Raw genomic sequence first — 23860 nt, 5'->3', positions numbered from 1 at the left:
GTTACAACTCCTAACTCCTTCCATTGGTATGAAATCTTCCAGATTTTACACATGGCAGCTGATTCTCTCACTGGCGTAGCAAATCAGTTGTTAAGTAGCAGAAATAAAACACATATTAATCTTACTATTTCTCTCACAAAATTCGTGATTTTAGTGAAGGCAGCAACTTTGTATCTTCGGTAGTTCTTCCGCAGCATACCCGCTATCATCCAGGCTCTCATAAAAACTCCTGTATTTCCACAGTCACAATTGTCTCGATAACCTGTGGCAATGTGCCGCATCTTGTGACGACAAAATTTCTATCAGAAAATGACCGCGAATATCTAAAAATACTGCTGAAATAATCTTTCAGATAAGACAAAATCGTACAAAATGTAACAAAAGCCGCCGTAATGACGAAGAATCCTGATTCATTATTTCTGGATTAAACACAACAGACTTCTGACTGTCTGAAACTAACGTACAGAACGGCAGATTCATTATACCGCAAGTATTCTGCTACTACTTCGCGTAAATATCACAAGCGCTCGACATTTTTGAATATACAGTAAATAGAAGAGTAACGCAAGCACTGGAAAGTACACTGGTGAGCAGAACTTATGGACGAAAGTAAATTTCGCATGTTGTGTCACTGCCGAGTAACGTATCTCGATGAAATTTGAACTACACATAGAAATAACTGCTACAAAATAGTACAGTCGGTAGATGGAAGTAACACGCAATGAGACGAAAAAAAATCACACTTCTCTACAAATACAATAATGTGTGTGAAATCTTATGGGACTTAACTGCTAAGGTCATCAGTCGCTAAGCTTACACACTACTTAACCTAAATTATCCATAAACACACATCTATGCCCGAGGGAGTACTCGAACCTCCGCAGGGACCAGCCGCACAGTCCATGACTGCAACGCCTTAGACCACTCGGCTAATCTCGCGCACGATAATTACACTGAAGTCACAGCCATTGATGATAGTTCTCTGGTCATTATGAAAGACAGGACATGGTTTTTAATTCGGCGGGTGATCACCACAGATGACAATGCATTCGCTGCAGCGCGCTCCTATGCTGGGCACAAGGTGGCGAGGAGTTCTTGTAGAAAGGCGTTCCGTTCCTCCAGCAGCACGGTTGACAAATGCTGGATGGTCGTTGGTACATGTGGACATGCTGCAGTACGCCTCTCCAACACACCCTACACGCGCCAGATGGGATTTAAGTCGGCGGAACGGGCAGGGCGATCCATTCACCGAATATTCCCTCGTTCCTACAGCCCCTCCAGCTGAGCTGTTCGCCGCTGTCGCTTATTGTCATCCATAAAAATGAAGTCAGGTCTGAATGCAACAGATTACAATGACTGTAATAATAAAAGAGATTGAAAAAAGATGAGAATGTGCATAAGAGAATACAGAGAACGTATATGGGAAGCAAGAACATCTATGTGGGCCAGAACGATTCGTTGTTGCGTACATTAAGATTCTGTAAAACCAACTAATCGAGATTCTACCATTATAAAAGGATGGACTGTGGCTTTAATTTTACCTGATCGCACAAGCCTTTCGTGTAAGTTGCATAAGAATAATGGAGATTTCATCATCCACCTCTTGCATTGCAGGGCATCAGAAATCTGTCTCTCTTATCTCACGTTCACCACTGATGTCTCTCCCCGCCCCCTCAAATAAATGTTTTTAACTTGCTGTAGCAGCACCACAGTTTACTATAGGGAACTTAAATTTGGTGCAACATTTCAGAGCGCACAAGTTACAGCCAGGTGCGGGCCAGATTGCAGTAAGTTACGCTGACCAGCGGTTGGGAAGTGGAATGGATGCCACAGGGCCATCGAACTGCTGAAAAGCATAAATGCAGCGGTTCGCATGGCGCAAGTCACTGGCAGAAGAGGGCCACTGGCCAACCCAAGCATTATGCATACCTGATGCAAAGCGGCGCACTTGGCAAAACAGAGGCGCACAGCCGAGTATAAATAGGTGCCGTTTTCAAATGAGATCCATTCAAGAGTGGCAGCTATCCTGGATGGCAGGGCATATCAGACCACTGGGCTACATGCAGCAACAGATGGGGCGCCAGCATCCAAGTCCAAGGCGGGTTGTTGGTTCGACCCTCTGAGGCTGACGCACGCCACTCTTCTGCTCGCTACCACGGGCAGTCGTCTCGGCCCCCGACACATGCCAGAGACTTCCCGAGGCGAGGGCCACAGATTCAGAAGCCGGATAGCGGGCACTTGTCTGTTGCCGCGACCTCAGCCACGCCGGCGAGTAGAAGGACGCAGCTGGCCGCCCTAGGCTCACACCGAGCAGCGCTGAGTCGGCTGCTTGCTCAGCCATCCCATCCTGACATCATCGGAACTCAGTGGGCCGGCCAAGGCTAGCACGACACAGTGTTGCGTTGCACAGGCCACGGGGGTGCTTCCTCAGCATTGCGGGGTCCTGTGACTCAGACTGAGGTGAACGGAGCACTGTAGTGGAAGCAAATAAATCATTTGGAAAGTTCTCGCCGAGTTTTAATACGGCACCTCCTGGTGCCCATCCACTATATTTTGTGTCTTCCCGCTACATTTGGTCATCCTGATACATTCGGTGGAAGAAGCCGCCACTATATTGCGTTTTCGCGCAAACGGAAGTTATCGTTGCACTCTTTGACTAAATTTAAGAAACGTCTTGTGCAAGAAAAGTTTCTCACTTCAGGAAAACCGATCGACATCTATACTCTGAAAACCACCTTGAGGTGCATGGCAGAGAGTACATCCCATTGTACGAGTTATTAGGATTTCTTCCCATTCTTTCACGTATGGTGCACAGGAAGACTGATTGTTTGAATGCCTCTGTATGTGCAGCAATTATTCTAATCTTATCCTCACGATCCCTATGTGAGAGATATGTAGGCGATTGTAGTATAGTCCTAGATGATCATGTAAATCGGTTCTTGAAACTTTGTTAATAGAGTTTCTAGAGATAGTTTACGTCTGTCTTCAAGAGTCTTCCAGTTCAGTTCCTTAAGTATCACTGTGATACTTCCCCACAGAGCAAACAAACCTGTGAACATTCGTGCTGCCCTTCTCTGCATACATTCAGTATCCTACTCTTGGTATGGGTCCCTATTCTGAGCAATGTTCTAGAACCGGTCTCATGAGTAATTTTTAAGCAATCTCTTTTGTAGACTGATTGCACTTCCCCAGTATTCTCCCAATAAACCGAAGTCCACCACCTGCTTTACCCACGACTGATCCTATATGATCATTCCATTTCATATCCTTACAAAGTGTGGCACCCTGATATTTGTTATGAATTGGCCTATTCCAACAGTGACTCATTGATATTATAGTCAGAGGATACTATGCTTTTCGTTTTGTGAAGTGCACAATTTTACATTTCTGAACATTCAAAGCAAGTTGCCAATATTTGCTCCACTTTGAACTCTCTTATCGAGATCTGACTCAACATTTATGCAGCTTCTTTCACAAAGTACTTCATTACAGATAACTGCATCACCGCAAAAAAGTCTGATATTACTATTAATACTGTGTGAAAGGCCATTAATACACAACATTAACAGCAGTAATCCCAGCACACTTTCCTGGGGCACACCTGAAGTTACTTCTACATCTGATGATGACTCCCATCCAAGATAACAAGCTGTGTCCTCCCTACCAAAAAGTCCTCAATCCAATCGCAAATTTCGCTTAATACCCCATGTGATCGTACTTTTGACAATAAGCGTAACTATGACCCTGAGTCAAATGCTTTTCAGAAATCAAGAAATAATGCATCTGCCTGACTGCCTTGATTCAAAGGTTTCAGTATGTCATGTGAGAAAATTGTGACTTGGGTCTCACATGATTGATATTTCTTGAATCGACGTTGGTTGGTATTGAGTTGGTCATTCTGTTCAAGATACCTCATTATGTTTGAGCTCAGAATGTGTTCTAAGATTCTGTAACACGTCGGTGTGATGGGTATTGGACGGTAGTTTTGTGGATCGCTTTTACTACCCTTCTTGTACACGGGTGTGACCCACGACGTTTCCCAACAACTGGGCAAGGATTTTTGTGCGAGGGATCTACGGCTGGTTATAGGTAGAAGAGGGGCTACCTCAGCCGCGAATTCAGTATAAAATCTGACAGGGATTCCATCTGGCCCTGGAACTTTGTTCAGTTTTAACGATTTCACCTGTTTCTCAACACCACTGATATTCCATTCATGTTTTCAATGGTACGAAAAATAAACTGAAGCAATTCTCCTGAGTTTTCCTGTGTGAAGGAACATTTGAAAACGGAGTTAGGCATTTGAGCTTTTGTTTTACTGCCATCAATTGCAGATCCTCTCTCATTCGCTAGGTACTGGACACTAAAAACCTATACATACGCTCAAAATTTCTTTGGGTTTTGTGAAATATCATTTGACAATATTCTGCTACGGTAGTCACTGAAGAGATCACGCATTGCTCTCTTGACAGCCAAACGCGTTTCGTTCCGCAGCTTTCTATCTACAGCCCTACACTTCGTTTTACACCCATTATCCAGTAATCTCTGTTTATTTAGAAGTTTCTTTACAGTGTTTGTTTACCATTGAGGTTCCCCCCCATTATGAACTGTTCTACAGGGTGCATATCTATCTAGTGCATGGACAACTACCGAGCGAGGTGCCGCAGTGGTTAGACACTGGACTCGCATTCGGGAGGACGACGGTTCAATCCCGCGTCCGGCCATCCTGATTTAGGTTTTCCGTGATTTCCCTAAATCGCTCCAGGCAAATGCCGGGATGGTTTCTTTCAAAGGGCACGGCCGACTTCCTTCCCCGTCCTTCCTTAATCCGATGAGACCGATGACCTCGCTGTCTGGTCTCCTTCCCCGAAACAACCAACCAACCATGGTCAACTAATCTTTTAAACTTGAGCCGTAGTTTCTCTACATGCTCCTTCCTTGAGCTAAAAGTTTCAAGTTCCTCACTGAGATAAGACACCACAGATTTTTATCTACTTTACTGAACATATATATCTTTCTGCTTGTTTTAATCGTCCTTTGTACTTAGGTAATCATTGTTGCCACAACGGCACCATAGTCGCAGATACCAGTTTCGATGTGGACATGTTCAAAGAGGTCAAGACTATTTCTTGTCATTAAATCCAATATGTTTCCATAATACGTGGGATTCCTAATTATCTTTTCTAGGTAGTTTTCAGGGATAGTATTTAGTATTGGTTCACAGTATGCCTTATCACACCCACCACCAACAAAACTCTAACTTTCCCAATTAATTGTTGTCTGATTAAAGCCTCTACCGATGATAACAGTATGACTGGGGAACGTACGTACAGGTGAACTGAGGTTTTCGCTAAAGTTTTCGGTAACATCAGGGGGTGAGTTTGGTGGGCGATAGAATCAGTTATCATTTATTGCCCGCCCCTGATACTTATTTTACGCCCGTCCCTGATACTTACTCTTGCGCAAACAGTCTTACACGCAGCTTCTATTTCATCTCAGTGGATTTGAGTTTTTTATCTACTGCGACAAATACACCACCTCAATATCCCATTTGCCTTTCCTTTCGATATACACTTAAATTTTTCCCTAAAATCTCACTGCCATTAATTTCAGATTTCAACCAGATGACATGATACGTTTGTTTCAGCAAATACTTCGTCTGATGAAGGCTGAAAATTTACTAGAGGCATGATAAAAGTTAGTGTGGTTAATTACAGGAATACACCACGCGTTCATTTAATTTATTCTCCTCAAAGGGCAATGAATCCACAACTGTCATTCGGGTGCAAATTTACGTTCGACCTCCAGCGGGAATCTGAAATTAGCGAGCATGAAGGACATGGTCGGAGACTGTGGATAGATGGAGGTAGGTGGGAGTGTGGGTCAATGGGGAGCACGCCGAGATAGTGCACACATTTGCGACAGATAATGCGTCCGGGTAGCGTAGAGGTTAAGCGACTGTAGAGTAAGCAGATCATTGGTTCGATTCCCTATCTGACATGCACCATCACTCATCGCCGTTGATTCCGCAGAAAACCTCGAAGCACGTGATATCATTAGTTCCGTTCCTTTCTCCCTCCCTCCCCCTCCCCCGCGCCTCCTTCATTTTACATAATAAGTGCGATTATTTTTGTAGCCTTACTTATAAGTAACACAGCCATCTTTCTGCTTAACTACCTATGTTTGTCTTCCACTTGGGTGTTCACAGATTTCATAACGAAATTCCTGCCCTAGCTTGTCGGCGCAAAATTAGTATTCCTTCGCTGCCGCATCAGTGAGGAAACGCCATTACACGCGCTGTTGACGCCGACTTACGCTGGGGACGCAGCCCGTGTTCCAAGAAGCGGCGGCGCTGCCTCGGCTGGCACCTCACGCTGCCCGCCGCTAGCCACCAGACGGTATGGCGCGTGGCCTCCGGGCCGACAGCTGCCAGGTGAGAACTGCTTTGTGCGAAATGGTCTGAATAGCGAAGTATTAACTAGCCAAACAGACGTTCACTGCTCTGCAGATGACACATGAGTTTAAAGCACCTAATGTTGGTAGGTAACACTAGCAGAATAGCTTATACTGACACTTCGCAAAAAATATTTTAACGCTACGGTCGCAGGTTCAAATCCTGCCTCGGGCATGGATGTGTGTGATGTCCTTAGGTTAGTTGGATTTAAGTAGTTCTAAGTACTAGGGGACTGATGACCTCAGATCTTAAGTCCCATAGTGCTCAGAGCCATTTGAACCATTTTTTGAAAATATTTTAATGTTACACAGCACAAGATTTTCATACTTACTTACTTATACACTGGTCATACCGGACTAGAGGGTCCATTACCGCAGCAACGTATTTTCGCCATCTGTCCCTGTCTTGGGCTGTTTCCTTCCATTCACCTTCAATACCTAGGTCTCCCCACAGGACGTTTTCCCTCTAAGTGCCCTACCAGTAGTCTGCGCGCTGCCCTGCCCTCATCCATTCGAGCAACGTGACCCGCCCATCGCAGCCTACCTAATTTAATAATACTGATTATGTCAGGGCTTGATAGAGTTCGTGAACCTCTTCGTTATGCAGTTTTCGCCACTCTCCGCTAATGTCATCCCTTTTTGCTCCGAAAATTTTCCTCCAAATTTTGTTTTCAAATACTCGAAACGGCTTTTCATTTTGCACAGTGAGAGACCAAGTCTCACACCCATACAGCATAACTGGTAGAATAATAGTTTTGTATATTCTAATTTTAAAATTCCTAGACAATATCCGTGATGAAAATAATCTATTCAGTGAGAAGTAGCACGCATTTCCCAACCCGTAATCTCTTCTTCAGTTCGGATTCAATCTCATTTCTCGAAGTGATGTCCACGCCTAGATACTTAAATGTGTTCACTTTTTCAAACTGCATGTCTCCAACTCTTAACATTTCCTGACCTACTGCTGTTGGCATTCTAGTAGTAACCAGGTATTTAGTCTTCATTTATCCTTAGACATACATCTTCACTAGCCTTGATTAACGCATTCGCATTTGCTGTTACACATTCTTTCCCATCGCTAATGATGTTTAGATCATCTGCATACGCTAATATCTTAATATTTCCATTTAACTCCTCACCCTCTCAATTATCTGCTGCCATTCGTACAATATAGTCTAGAGCTAAATTAAAAAGTGGCGGAGACAGGGAATCTCCCTGTTTAAGTCCGTTCTTTATTACAAATTCTTCTGACTCCAATTTCCCCACGCGTACTCTACCTTTTGGGTTTTTCAAACTCGCTTCTATAAGTCTAACTTTTAATACATATTATAATGTCAGTATCCTATCCTCTTTGTGAATACAGCTCTTAATGGGCCTTCTCCTCTAATTTTGTCCTCAACCCAAGGATCTGACTGTCAATCTATCTTGCTACTAGTCGTCCCTTACTTAGGTCGAATACAGTCTTCTGTCGATTATCTTCCTGGAAGTTCTGCCATTTAGCATCGTCTCCACATGTCCTATTCTGTGAATTTTTCGTGACTGCTAAATTTATCTATGTCTTTCCCGTGTATGGCTAGCTAGATTTTTAAGTGCCGTGAGATCTTGCGTAGATTAGACAGGTAGCACACTTGCCCAGTACTGCGCTCCCATTCCAGTCTCAAGTCAATATAATACGTTCCGTGACAGTTGACGGTAAACGTTGCACCGGACAACGATGTATCTTTCAGCTATTGTCTGTGTGGCCTATTTAATATATGACAGCGATCCTGTCTAGTTGTCAGGATAACATAACGTAGATAGCATTGCGGAAGGTATATGTATAACATTTTTAACCGGTGTAATTACGTTATCGATTTAAAACTAAACTGCTACCAATATTACACGAAATCGTTGGCTACATTTTTTCCTCTGCATGACTCCACTTTCGTAAATGGCTTTTCTACTACCTTAACAGTGCATGCATTTGCACGTTTTTGTAGCTATCATTTTTCTACTGCGCGGCAGTGATACACGGCAAAACTGGAGCTCTGATTATTGCAATTATGTATGATTACTACCTGCACAAAAAAAGGTCATTCCAGTTTTCTGGGGGGAGCTATTCGAGATTGTGATCATATTTTTCCGCCAATTGGCAAATAACTTTTTTTTTACAAGTTTAGAATTTCCCTTTATAATATCGCTGTTTTTCGCGAAATGCTGCAGAACTGTTCAAATTTTATAAAGAATTCATTAGAACTGCAACAAATGGACTCTGACAAAATGTGTATATTTCTCGGAAGTCGGGTGGCAATTTCACAGGCCTCACAATATTCTGCAGTAACACCCGATGCCGACACTAGTCCAATTAGTTTTGATGCGTGGATACGTCATAATCGAAGCTGCTCCGTTACCGGTAGGTTGGCTATCTGAAGATGTGTGGGAAGCTCGGAATAAGGAAACTCGGCGTTACATTGTTACCTAGAAGATTTTACACGCGAATATTCCCGTGAACGGTGTTTATCGTATTCCATAGGCTTCCGGCATCATCGGATCCATTCATCTCGAGAGTCCAGAAAATGACAATTGGAGAAGATAAACAGATGCTACTTGCCGTACAAGATCTGCTTTTCGATCCATCTCCACGACAGCTGCCCTCCTGAAAGCAACAATGACACAAGCGGCGGCTGTGACTATGATTCCGGTTGACAAATGTAAAATATCAAATAAAAAATTTCAGTGCGGCAATTTAGACTTCTAATTCGTTATCAGCGACCTCATAATTCTTCATACCCGAATCCGCTAAACTTATAACTTTTGATCCCTCAAATTATATCCGGCATTTTGAATTTTGTAATTCCGACTTCGTATTGAGCTGCTTAAAGAATCTAAAAAGAACATAGTTCTGTTGTAGATTTTTATATTCATTTTTCTATTCTGTCCAGGCTTTGAAGCGAGTTGGCCCACTATGCACCATTGTCTAGTCACACATTGATGCCACCTGCCCGTACAACGCTTCCTTCATCCACCGCACAGCTGGTGGAACACCGAAGAAGAATTAAGCCAGTGAGGGCACTTTGAATCAAACGTTTGAAATTTCTGTTTACTACCGACACCTGTGAATCTCAACTATCCGTTGTTTAAAGTATCAAGCATCGACAGATTTGTTCATGTTGTTGCAGGACTCTCTACTTTTGGTGGAGTTTCAATACCAGTTTATGAAATATTAACACATTAAAATAAAGAGAAAGATTTTATACGTCTTAGGTTATCATTGGTCCGCTGGCATTAAGTGCATAAGTTATGTTCCAGAGCTCTCTAGCATTGTTTGTTGTTGTTGCGTTTAGCAAATGTTTTTATGTAAAGTTACTGATTCTTTTATTTAACAACACTAGCCTAACGAATTTACATTATTTCTTTTTAAATTTCAGAATTCCGAAGTTCTTGTTATCGTCTGTTTTACTTTATTCCCATCATTCTGTATGCTCAATCTGCTTGCCTATCTCACAAAACTTTGCCAAACCTTGTACCAACCCTGCTTCATGACCAAGGCCAGCTGCTTAATATACAGGGTGAGTCACCTAACATTACCGCTGGATATATTTCGTAAACCACATCATATATTGACGAATCGATTCCACAGACCGAACGTGAGGAGAGGGGCTAGTGTAATTGGTTAATACAAACCATAAAAAAATGAACGGAAGTATGTTTTTTAACACAAACCTACGTTTTTTTAAAATGGAACGACGTTAGTTTTGTTAGCACATCTGAACATATAAACAAATACGTAATCAGTGCCGTTTGTTGCATTGTAAAATGTTAATTACATCCGAAGATATTGTAACCTGAAGTTGACGCTTGAGTACCACTCCTCCGCTGTTCGATCGTGTGTATCGGAGAGCACCGAATTACATAGGGATCCAAAAGGAACGGTGATGGACCTTAGGTACAGAAGAGACTGGAACAGCACATTACGTCCACATGCTAACATCTTTTTATTGGTCTTTTTCACTGACGCACTACAGCAGAGAATAGTAAACAAAATGTATTACCTTAATTTAATTTCAGACAATTTCATTTTTAAGTATCCAATTTTACGGACGCATAAACGCCTGAAAGTGTGCACAACATACTCGAAACGCATTGTGTTGCGTTAAATTAAACACGAAACAAATAAGAATTGCTGGTATCAGAAAATGCAAATATATAATAATACTTTCCTTTGTGGCCATACAACAAATGTGTCACCCAGATAGACGATTTTAAAGTATATCTCGGATTTACATAATGAGTTACGTTGAAATACGACGGTGTCAAAGAAGGAGCACAAAGTCAAAAGTTATCATAATTTCTATATCGTGTAAGTATGTTTACTCCCTATACAGTTCTTAGCCGATTTTTGGACATCATGTTCTTTCTTAGCCCGATTGTGTTGCCTTATAACACCTGTCTTTAACCACTGCTGTAAAATGGTCTTTGACCGAAAGGACCCTCTAGTTGATGAATACTTACCGTGTCACGCGCTGTTATTTGTAAAATACTGCTCTAATTCTCTACCTCTCTACCTCTCCCACAGGGCGACATATTCTTGTCATGATTCTTCATTCAAATGCTGTCAGGTTGCTTATCAGCTTCTGTCATGTTAGAAATCCTATGAGTATCCTAGAGACTGCCACATTTCATTTTACGCTTATTTAACGTTAGAAATTACTTACATCCTTTACCTCCTGAGAGTATATCGTCTCTGATGAGAAAAAAGAAAAGGACAGTTACAAAGTTCTTACTTTCCATTTCCTTTAATCCATTCATTTATAGAAAACTGAAGTATGTATTTATGTCTGCATGAATGTTGCACATCTTTTCGTAAACCATTGGACCAATTGCAACCAAACTAGGTACAAATACACCTTCCTGTCAGGCGCCAATCGCTGTTGGTGTAAGAAACACCTACCTATCAATGGGGAGGGGGCTGGGTTAAAAATAAACGTAGCCCGCGACGCATTAATTCCTAGACTTCATTCAACCAGTATTTGAGAATGAGAGCACTTAGCGACTTTTGCCAGACTTAACACACAGTTTCAAACCTTTAAGAATTTCTTTCTCGCTGATAACCCCTAGAGGATGATGAAAGGAAAAAATATTTATCGCTTACTATTTTTCCGGCGTTCATGCAGTAAAAGTACCGCTTCAGGCGTGACTTTATAATTTCTTACGTCTTTACTACTAACTGTATTCGTGAAACATTTTACAGGCAGTATGAACATCTGAACCTGAGTGTAAAAGCAAAATTAGACCATTGTACGATTCATAGTTCTGGAGATATGACATCATAAACAATGGGATAGGTGAAAAACTGCCGTAACATGCATGACGTTTAGACTTATTACATCTGCGTTACTAACTCTGTTCGCTAAACATTTCGCAAATAGTATCCAAATATACCGCTAAATGTACCTACGTTATTCCATGTGTGTACGACACATACTTCAGGAGAAATGACGTCACTAGCAGTGAGATGCGTGAGGAACTGACACATCATACATGACGTTTAAATTTTTTACTTCGTTGTTCTTAACTCCATTCGCAACACATTTTGGAGACAGTATCCACGTATGCCGCTGAATGTATCTACAAACTTGTAGCTGAGATGTCATAAACATTAAGCACAAGATGTGGACGTACGTTCCACATCTCCTCCACCACACTTGACTCACATATCACTTACTGTCAGCCAACAATCGCTGTGGGGATAAAAACCAACTACCTGCCATAGTTCAGCAGATATGACGTCATAATGACATGCGTGAAAAATACCACATCATGCATAAAGTTTTAACACATTTATTCTTTGTTACTTAGACTCTCCAACAGTCGAATAAACTCAAGGAAATCCCTGACACTTGGCACCTTCAAAGAGCAAATGGTTGTAGGTGGAAACAATAGCCGTCTCTACAGCTATGAAGATGCGTCGTCATGGACACGTTTACAAAATCACGCGAAGCAGCTGCGTCCAGCGTACAGGAACTGTCCAGCATGCCCTCATACGGAGTCTACTGCAGGAGTGCATATAAAGTTTCGTTTCTAATAAAAACTGGCAAAATTTATACCTGGGAAATGCCTGATTTGTCAGCTAGTTATTACAGTAAAGCACAACGAGACCCCGATCATTTCGTGTTCGTGATGACCGGGAATCAAAACTCCGCATCAGCTGAACAAGACGATATGACGTTGTCAGGACGTAACGTATCATTTCCCGTCGACCTTCGGCGAGTGTGGTCGCTATTGTGAGTGGCTTCCGGTGGACGGGAACTGTCCTCGCACATGAGGATAAGCGTCCCGTCTTTGCTTAATCCGGCTAAAGTGTGCTGGCTTAGCCCGAGCGGACGGTTTTCAAAGGCGGGTATTTCCCTCAGGATGTCTGGCGTTTCCTAATACCCTTTGGGAAACAAACTGCTGACAGTGTCTACTGTTTACAGTAGTCCTCCGAGCGTTACCAGGAAACGGCCAATCGTAGTGCCAACTTGCTGCTTTCGAGAATGATTAGGCGAAAGGTATGCAGTATAAATTAAGGGAGTGAGGAGGTTGGGACAGAGTCATGTAAATTGCAGCCAGTGAAATTTGTACCCAGAGAATGTCGAGGAAAGGCCCACTAATCCTCTCGTCCCAGCGCTACGACTTACCCGGCAGGTAGAAGGGCCGTGGGCACGTCCTGATCCGCTCTTACGTGGCGCACGATGAACAGGACTGGAGACGCTCGAACAAGAACTGCAATACTTAAATTTTCACAGTCAGAAGTTATTGTTTTTTTTTTTATTTTCCATACCATCCATTTTTGTTCCATTTATTCATTTATTTAATAACTTAAAACCAGATCTTTAGAAAATACAATGGGCACCAGGAAAATCGAATTACAAACATGGACTTTAAAACTCAGATCTCTTCGACTAGATATACTTTAAAACAGAATACGGTTTACGTCCGTGAATCAGCGTGTGGTATCTGTACTGTCCATGAGATTCGTTGTCATTCTAACGAAACGGAAATTTTGCATTTACATAAGGTGAACCCTTGGTCTAGGGGATCCTGGCACAGTAGCTCACCATCTTGGTCAGAGGGTTAGCCGCCCTCTGAAAAAAAAAAAAAAAAAAAAAAAAAAAAACTGAGTTAATGGAACGACGATGACCTTGAACAGGCGTTATGGGACGTCTACCCCGAACAAATAGAAAGAACAATCACGAACAAAATGAGATAAAAAAGGTGTAGTGACTTTGATTAGTAATCAAAACGTTCTTGGTCCCAGATTCGAGTCCCGTCACAGCTTCAATTTTGATTAATAATCAGCATTGGCGGCCGAAGACTTTCGGCCTAAGAAGTCACCATCATTCTGCCAACGGCCTTGTCAAAGAAGGCGGAGGAGCTTCATAGTACTCCCTTGTCTTAGGGATGGAAAACTGCCCCTTAAGGCGGAAGAATCAGCAATGATGAACGGCATGAGGATTCAGAAGGCTATGGAAACCACTCCAATACAGACATGTAACGTGTATCTATAGGAAACGTGGCCTGTAATTGAAAAAATGTAATGATGATCTCTCCATTGGCAGAAGATTCCGAAATAGTCCGCCACTCGGATCTCCGGGAGGATACTGCCAAGGGGGAGGTGACCATGATAAAAAGATTGAATAATAAACGAAAGGATAACGTTCTACGAGTTGGGGCGAGGAGTGTCAGAAGCTTGAATGTGGTAGGGAAACTAGAAAAATCTGAAAAGGGATAAGTAAAGGCTTAATTTAGATATAGTACCAGTCAGTGAAATGAAATGGAAAGAAGACAAGGATTTCTGGTCAGATGAGTATAGCTTAATATCAACAGTAGGAGAAAATGGTATAACTGGAGTAGGATTCGTTATGAACAGGAAGGTAGGACAGAGAACGTGTTACTATGAACAGTTCAGTGACCGGGTTGTTCTTATCAGGATCGACAGCAAACCGACAACGATAGTTTTGGTATACATACCTACGTCGCAAGATGAAGATAAGGAGATAGAGAAAGTTTATGAGGATATTGAAAGGGTAATACAGTACATAAAGGGAGATGAAAACCTAATAGTCATGAGGGACTGTAATGCAGTTGTGGGGAAGGAGTAGACGGAAATGCTATAGGAGAATATGGGCTTGGGACAAGGAATGAGAGAGGAGAAAGGCTAATTGAGTTCTGTTGTAAATTTCAACTAGTAATAGCGAATACCCTGTTCAAGAATCATAACAGGTAGATGTATACTTGTGAAAAGGACAGGTGATACGGGAAGGTTTCAGTTAGACTTTTTACATTTCTTATAATTAGTGTTACAATATTTGTAATTAGGTCATGTACAGTTGTTTAGAACATTGGATATTCGTGAATATTAAGTGGCTATCTACAGTCGTTTTAAATATGTATCGCCGGCCGCGGTGGTCTAGCGGTTCTAGGCGCTCAGTCCGGAACCGCGCGACTGCTACGGTCGCAGCTTCGAATCCTGCCTCGGGCATGGATGTGTGTGATGTACTTAGGTTTGTTAGGTTTAAGTAGTTCTAAGTTATAGGGGACTGATGACCACACATGTTCAGTCCCATAGTGCTCAGAGCCATTTGAACCATTTGAAATGTGTATCTCCAGGGTAACACCTTTTCATAATAAATATGTTTTTAGTCTTTGGCTTAAGTATGCAGTTCATTTACACCATTAATTTCCTGTGGAAGGCTATTGTACAGCTGAGGTCGTTATACAGCGTACTATTCTGTGTTTTTGACTTGTTTTTTCTCTTTAGGTGTAGTCAGTGACTAGATCTAGTTTCATGGTAATGTATTGAACCGTTCGTACATTACAGTCAGGAACACGTATTCACATCGTACAGTCCTAATTCCTAATTTTTTGTATAAATCACTACAATGTGCCCTATTGCTACTACTTAGTGTTATCTGCGCAACTCTCTTCAGTACCCTGAAGACAGTATGTTCCCAGCAATTTTTTTCAGTCGAAAATACTCACGGTTAGCTTCCATTACATTCAAAGTTGATTTATTTTTCAGTGACGAGTTGCAGACATTTCGGGGCTGCATTAACCTTTTCTGTCAACTGCATTAGAGTTTTAGCAGCCTCACTATGTTGCTGTCACCAGGAATCAGTAATTTGTCACCACATCTGACACTTTGTGGGAAATTTGTATTAATAATCAATCTGTAAGACCTTCGTGTGTGTCTGTTTGTCTTTGTACACGCTAATTTCCAGAACCACTAGACACATTTTCATGGAGTTTTGGCTGCTAACTGAAGTGTATCTTGGGGCATGGTACAGTCTTCACTTCATCAAAATCGGATCACGGAAAAAAGATATCATGATGTAAAGTTTTACTAAAATTTTCTTGTCTCTCTCTCTCTGAAGAAGCTATATTCAAAAACTACTAGACGGACTCTACGGTGTCTTCACTGGTAACTTAAGCGTAGCTGTGGGAGTCATATAATTTCATCGAACTCAGATCACAAAAAAAGTCATAGATATTATAAAAATATATGTACTTATCTTCCATATCTCCTGAACCACTGGACCGATTTCAATCAAACTTGGTATACATGTCAGTTACTTCTGAAAAGAATCGCTGTGAGGTTAAGAACTACCTAATGTGACAAGGGGGTGAGAGGGTGGGGTGAGAAGTGTAGGGCACGAAGTGCGAATACCGACTTCATTCATCCAGTATTTGAGACCGAGAGCGATTAGTGACTTGCAACAGACTTGACACATTATTTCAAAATGTTATATATTCTTCCTTTTCATTCTGTTTTGGCAATTTTATATCTTAAAGACCTTCAATGTACGTAGCACTTCTTTCAACAGTGTGCCAAATATGCACATAAATGTCCCATAATTCTTTGGCTAAACAGTATGCATCCATTATAAAAAGTTTAAAGTTTTCTCAAATGTTCGAAATTCTGATCTGAAGGCAAATAAAGTACAATTAGTCATAAAATACGTGTAGCTTGCTACAACATAATGCATTGGCGAATCATTAGGAAATATTAGTGCTGAAAATAACCACAAAAATGTTGCATAAAACAAATTATTCAGAAATATGTGCCACACAAGTAGAGGTTTAAATATATTTTAATTTTTTTTACTTTTTTATCGGGATAAAACATTAGTAAGTAACATTATCCTACATACGGTTTGACATGCATAATATGATGAAGTACTCTGCTTTTATAAGTCAGCATAATTTCAATTTTTGCAGCATTGTTGTGTGCAATTATGCCAATTCTATAACGTCCGATTTGTGTACATGAAATAATTTGTTACTGAGATGCTTGCTTATATGGGATAAAGGGTGAGATTTTACTAGTATTTTCTGTCCAAACTGTAGTTTTTAAATGTTTATTTTTCTAAGTTCTGATTTCTTTCTTCTTGTTTTGCAGCCTTCTTAATATTATTTAGTGCTAGTTTACTACTTCCTTACGATGTAATTTTTGCGAGGCTGGAAAGCATATTAACCCTTTGATGTGATAAGGTGGTTGTTGTTTTTTGAGTACAAGTAATTACGATAATGATGTAGAATCATGTGATAACGCATTGACAATTTCATGAAAAGTATGAATGTGTTTGTCCCAAGTCTGGTGTTGACAATGACAATATAATCTGCAAAGCCTGTTGATTTCTCACATTATAAATTCTGAAGGATTGAATTTGTAACTAATAAGGCGAAATAAAAACCGGTTTGATTTTAAGACGTCGAGAAGTGCGTAAGCAAATATTTAAGTGAAATTGTGGACCATTGTCGGAACTGATTTGATCAGTGTGACCAAGTTTTCATAGAAATTTTTCGATAACAGTTTTGGATACTGTTCTTGCAGTGGCTTTACTCAAAGAAGCACGAATGAAACACGTTTCGAAGTTAATTCAACAGAAACACAAATATATGAAACTACATTGTTTCACGTAACAAGGGGTCCTATCAGATCTACTGTAACTACCTCTTTCGGTGTAGAAGAGACTATAGGAAATAATGGTGCACGGTGTGTAATGGTTGATGGTTTGGTTTTATGACATAATTTGCATTTTCCTAAAACTTTCAGAAGTTTTACAAAGTTTGTAAAAGTATTTTCTCCAGCCAAAGTGAGCATAACTAAGATGCATGTACGAAATAAGCTTACTACAAAATCATCAGGTATGCACACAAGCCAAAGAAAGTAACTGACTGTGAATGTTTTGAAAAGAATATTGTTACATACCAAATAAAACTGTCCTATTTTGGTGTTTATTTTGTCATGCCATCTATGGTTCAGAGATAGGGTCTTTGTCTTGTTTCTGAGCAATGTCTTTTAAAGAAGAAGAATTAGAGGTTTCAAAGGCTACCTTTGTATATACAACAAGCTAAAGTTTCCTTTCCAAATTAGTTTTAGTAGTGTTTTCTACGAAACTAATAGGAGCCTACGATAAAGTATCAGCTACAACGCTTGAGTACCAGAAATGTGAACAATGGTGAAGGTAAACTCTTCTAAATACAGAGCCCATCGTTCCAGTTGATCATGATTTAATTTAGATGGCATTAAAAGTTGAAGCACTCGATTATCAGTGTAAAATCTAGTATGTTTCTCAAATAAGAAGAATCGAAATTTAGAAAATACCCAAATGATTGCAAATACTTTCTTGTGACAGAATGATTTCTTTCAGACGTATACAAAACGCCGCTGTAAAAGACTATACATCTCTCTACATTTACACGATGTTCCTCAGATTCTTGGGATAAATGTGTGCCAAGTCAAATTTTTGATGACTCAACTGATAAGCAAAAATCTCATCATAAAGCTGGATGAGCAATTATCGGAGCATTATGAAGTACATATTTCTAACTTTGTAACTTCAATTGTGCTTCTTCATCCAAGTACCAAGGGGTGTTTTTCCCAGTAAGCGAACGTAATTTAGGAGTGCAAGAATTTTCTTGTTTACAAAACGGTGATAAAGGCTTATTAAACCGAGAAAACTTCGAATTTGGCGTTTTGTGTAAGAGTGGAAATTACCGTAATTATTTCAAATTTTTGGGAATCTGGTTCAGTACCATCTGTTAGAGAAATTGTACTCTTGTTTTCCCAAATAATGATTTTCCTAAACTGACTGTGATTCCGGAGTCCTTAAAAATATGCAAGAAACTCTTCAAATCACGGCTTTGCTGTGACCCATTTTGTGCTGTTAATATATTGTCAACGTAAAGATGTTACCTCTTTTAAAGTAATCAGATAGAATAGTGTTCAAAGAGCGAATAAAGGCAGCTGACGAGATGTTCAGGCTGAAGGGTAATTTATGAAACCGGTAGCGTAATTCGAAATATCTGGGTGTGACTCTGCCAAAAATTTGAGTGCAGATCAACAGAAGGTATTTTTATTACACAGAAATTTTGCAAAAGTCATCTAACGTTTGAGGTCTAACTGTTAGCGTTGAAATAATATTTTTAATGTGTGTTGACTCCAATACTAGTCGAATCGATCTATCTGTTTTTCTTCACAATGTGCAGTGGAATTTTATATGATCTGACTGCAAATTCTATGATTCCTTTTCCGAACATGGACTCAAATTCTGCTTTCACTTTTCTCTATAGTAAGCTAAAATGAAGTATGGCTTAACGCAAAATCTATTGTGCTTTGTAACCTGAAATTTGTACTGTACATCCTTAATAGTCCCTACACGATATGCAAAACCGACTGAATGTATGCTAAATGTCAAAAAGATCCTTTCTATCTTCCTTGGTGCTGTGTGCTACTCTGTCTACGCTTTCCTGAATGCAATTTTGCATGTCAATTGCATGACCATTGTCATTGTAAAAGATATGTGGGTAGCATGTGTCGTTACGAAAGTACTTTGGTGAAAAATGCGAGGGATCACCTGTCAAAAACATAAGCAATTTACTTCCTCTTTCTGTCTCGAAATCCAGTCTTGAAATATTATATGCACAGACTTACCTTCAACTTCCACTCCTACTTCAGCGTCATTAACATTCAAAACTAGTTTGTATTTATTTAGAAGACCTACACCTAATATTATTTATGTGGACAGGAGAGGAATAATCAAGAAATTCATTCAAAACTTACAGCCTTGCCACATAAAGTTTAAATGCTTCATGTCTACACTTTTTCAAGAAATATAATCTTTCATTCTATTCTTTCATAATGTCGAAGTCAGACAATCTGTTGTTTTCATACATTCGTGGAGTGCAGTGTCACTGACTACAAATACAGGGCTACTGGAATCAAAAACAGCGGAAACAATAGTGTTACCGACTAAAATATTTATTACTGGTTGTATTACAGGATTTTGTTTATAGTCAGTCCCCTCTAGTAAATTTCCAGTGTGCTCAAAACGTATGAAGTTTGTTTAAAGTGTTTCGTGAGATCTACAGTATTGTTGACAGCTGGAGTTGCGTGTTTCTGTTTTTCATTGCTTCCTCGTCGTTGATTTAGTTATCTAACTTCCAACTATTTATATGCGCTGCGGTCGGGTAGCACTTCCAGAATTTTGCCAACGAGTGGATGGGCGTGGATTATTACGGTTGTGATGATTTTGAACCCTGTTTTCGTTATTGTTGTTATGCCATGTATTTTACGGACTGCCAGCGTGTGGATGGTCGTGGTTTATTACAGGTGTGATGATTTTGAACCATGTTTTCGTTATTGTTGTTATGCCATGTAGTTTGCGGACTGGATCTGCCTGAACTGTACCCGTTGGAATTCATATGATCACCATTTGAATTTCAATGTTGCCCATCATAATCCGAATGTTGTCTGCACTTTGAGTGGTACTCGTCTTAATTTGAGTGACATTGATAATTGTCTTGACTGTCGCGTTCATGTGGTAACTATTTTTGCGGAGATACTTCTGACGATCACGACTGCTACGGAAATTACTTCTACTGCTGTATTCATTATTCAGCTGCGGGTGTTATACGTGGTACGGGCGATGTCGGTTGTCCAGTCTGTAAGTGCCACTGTTATTATAGTTGTTTTGTGCGTTCCAATCGTTTCTGTTTTCATGAGGTGCAAAAGAATTTCGTCCATCATGATTTCTGTTGTTACTGTTTAATTCCAATTCCTAAACTAATGTCTGAGATGCTTTTGAATCGTTTTACATCTGCCAGCCAACGTGTCTCAAATGCGTAGGTAATTTTGTTACACAAGTATGAATAAGATCTGACGAGCTGTATGGGTATATTAAATACTGATTTCTGCATACCATGTCTTCAAAATATTTTCTTAGGCTGCAAAATTCTGAGTGTTCATAGTTTCTTAACGTGACAATCGTGTGTTTTACGTGATCTTGTTTGATTTGTGACCAGTCAACTGACAAAAATACTCGACAAAAATCACACGCTGGCGGTTTCTCACGATGGAACGCATTCTTGTTGCGCGTTTATTTTCTAAATATGCAGAAAAATTTCAATTTGTGTTCTAGTGGACCATTTAGTGGTAAAGAATGTAAAAATTGATGAAGCCAGGTTTGAAGATGTATTTCATTATTATAAGTTCTGAAAAGCTTAAAATTGCTTACTCTCGGAAAAAGAGTTTGTAGTCGAAGTCGTACTTTTCCGTACAGCGCCACGTCGGCAATTTATTATCATATGTGATTGTGTGGTACTGTTTTCGTGTAAACTCACCTGCAGGGCATGAGTTGCAATTATCTTCAAAATCTTTTAAATGAGAATGTGAAAGTTAACGGTCAAATTCGTCATTGTGGTTACGCTTTCTTTTGTACAAATTCGTCGTTGTGGTTACGCTTTCTTGTTAGAGCTGTTCATGTACAGTGTTCATATTTCGTCTTTGGGGCTGAGTGACTTTCTCCCGGTTCATGTGGTAACCATTTGGCCGAGATACTTCCATCACGACTGCTACGGAAATTACTTGTACTGCTGTATTCATTATTCAGCTGCGAGTATTATACGTGGTACGGGCATTAATTTGTTCTGAAAGGGGTGCTGATAGACAATAAAAGCGGGTTAAAAGCTGTGAGCTATCTGAGGAAGTTAACCTTGCATTACAGCGCAACTGTTTCACCAGGTATACAGTCTAGCTTACCAAATTCCCAATCAGACTAACATTTAATTATAATCTTTTAGTACTCATCTTAGTTATGAATTAAGTTTGATATGCTGAAATTTTAACGGAACAATGATCAATGTTAAAATATAAACTGATTTTTTTCTTAAATTGTCTTATATATATATATATATATATATATATATATATATATATATATATATATATATATAAAGACAATTTAAAGAAAAAAATCAGTTTATATTTGGGCATTTATTTTAACATTGATCATTGTTCCGTTAAAATTTCAGCATATCAAACTTGATTCATAACTAAACTGGTGCCTTATTTAGGATTGTGTAAGCGTGAGTTTGTAATCTTACGTAACACATCAAATAGAGAGCCAAGATTGGGAGACTACATACAACACTGCATTCATAAAATAACACACGAAGAACGTTGAAACATGTGCAAGAGGAAATTAACCACAATCAACCGATTCAATTTTCACCCAAAGAAGTTACGTTAGTACCGTAATCCTGTCCGTCATGAAATTACCGCACACTGGTATACTAAATTCATACTAACTCTCTGTGAAATCTTCCCGAAAAGAATAGCTGAGATCGACTTTGATACTTACACCACATGCTGCACGTGGTCAACTTCGTTTACACAAAGAGTGTTAATCCACAATAATTTTGATTATTAAAATAAATTATATTGAAACGCAATTTACAAAAGAAAAGCCTCGAACTGGTTACTATCGTCTTACTATTAACCTGATGGGTCAAACAATTGTATAAGCACGTGGTACTGGTCTCACAAAGAACAGCCCACGTGGGTTGAACATAAAGAAAAGTTGCTATACTGAAAAATATTGTCAAGACGAAACACTATAATCTTACGCACATTCGCATTTAAGATTGATGATCTTAGAGTTACTGATCAATACGTGGTTCCACTTTACTCACAAAGTAGTGACAAAGCAACTAGCGGAAGATATTCTGAACCTCACACTCGAAATACACTGCGTTGCAATTTAAGATAACATTAGATATTTTAGAGCTAAACCTGAAGTAAAGGTGATTAAATTTTCAGTTAGGCTGAACTTAAGAAATCCATTGTCCTATGGACTTAGCAGACACGCGCTTAGCCGGAGATCTTACCACTTCAGACGCACGCCGTGGACAGACTGCCTTTGGGCTCCTACCGAGCGTGCTTAACAGATACAAACGGAAGTGACCAGAGAGGCAGCTTCCTATACCAACATGACAAGGGATGGACAGGAGCATACTAGGAATAAAAACCTCTCTGCTTTTAGCAAGCGTAGCTCTCTGTTCTGACGTTGGTCCTACTGTTCTCTAGCAGACAGGCTTGTCTGCTACCATCAAGCATGCAACTAGAAATACATTTGCTCGTTCATCCTCTCACACAGAAGGGAAGGGGTATGACAGTATCCTATCATATACAGTATATAAAAGAAAGCGGATGTAGATTCTGTATGAGACTGTGTGACATGAATTGCATATTAACTGTGTTTTAAAGTGTATTAGTGTGACAGATCGTGCTTGTTTATGTGTAAAAGTAACACGTTTCACTGCTCAGTCTCCTCCCAGATAGTCAGAAACACCACAGTAAATTTAGAAGAGGAATTTATGCCGTAAATGACAACAGATTTAAGAAGTTCACATGAAAGGAATCCAACAGTGACCTTTCATATCCCTAACGCTCTGGGAAAAGACTTTGCAGGGAATTTTCTGGCCATGCTAGGACATTCCCAAGCAGGCTTCTCACACCCAACTTAAACTAAAATGTAAAGAAAAGGCAAAAGGTCACCAGCTGTTTGCTAAGACACAATAATTTCAACACATCTTTAGAGCCTACCAATTTCAAAGAGAAAAACAAAAAATCTGTGACACCTATTTAAAAGATAGTGTAGACCTAATTTAGTCAGCAAGTAAAAACAATGGTCCCTGTGTTATTAATATGAAAACAATTTCTGGTTGTTACCCTTATGGAGTTCATCAGTATTTGCTCATTGCAAGAGCCAACTGATCACAGGAAAATTTATGACTGTTTATTAACAAGTAAAATTTATGAAAATAGCAAAGGTGCCACAGCAATTAAAAAAATATGAAAATAACATCAGTAATATAAAGCAGAACATTACAATGCACAATCCACAAAAGCAACAAAAAAAATGATAAGAGAAAAAAACATTTTTTAGAAAGTGGTTATCGCAAAAAAATTCTATATCTTATAAAACTAATAATTTGTCGAATTAAAATAGCTTCGTGGCATTAATTTAATCACTCTACTATATTTCAGTTAGTTAGCAAACAATGATCACTGTGTCATTTTACTGAAACTACAATTAATTATGTG

The sequence above is a fragment of the Schistocerca americana genome, chromosome 4 (assembly GCF_021461395.2).
Source record: "Schistocerca americana isolate TAMUIC-IGC-003095 chromosome 4, iqSchAmer2.1, whole genome shotgun sequence".
Lineage (NCBI taxonomy): Eukaryota > Metazoa > Arthropoda > Insecta > Orthoptera > Acrididae > Schistocerca > Schistocerca americana.
Note: the sequence above shows the minus strand (reverse complement) of the source record.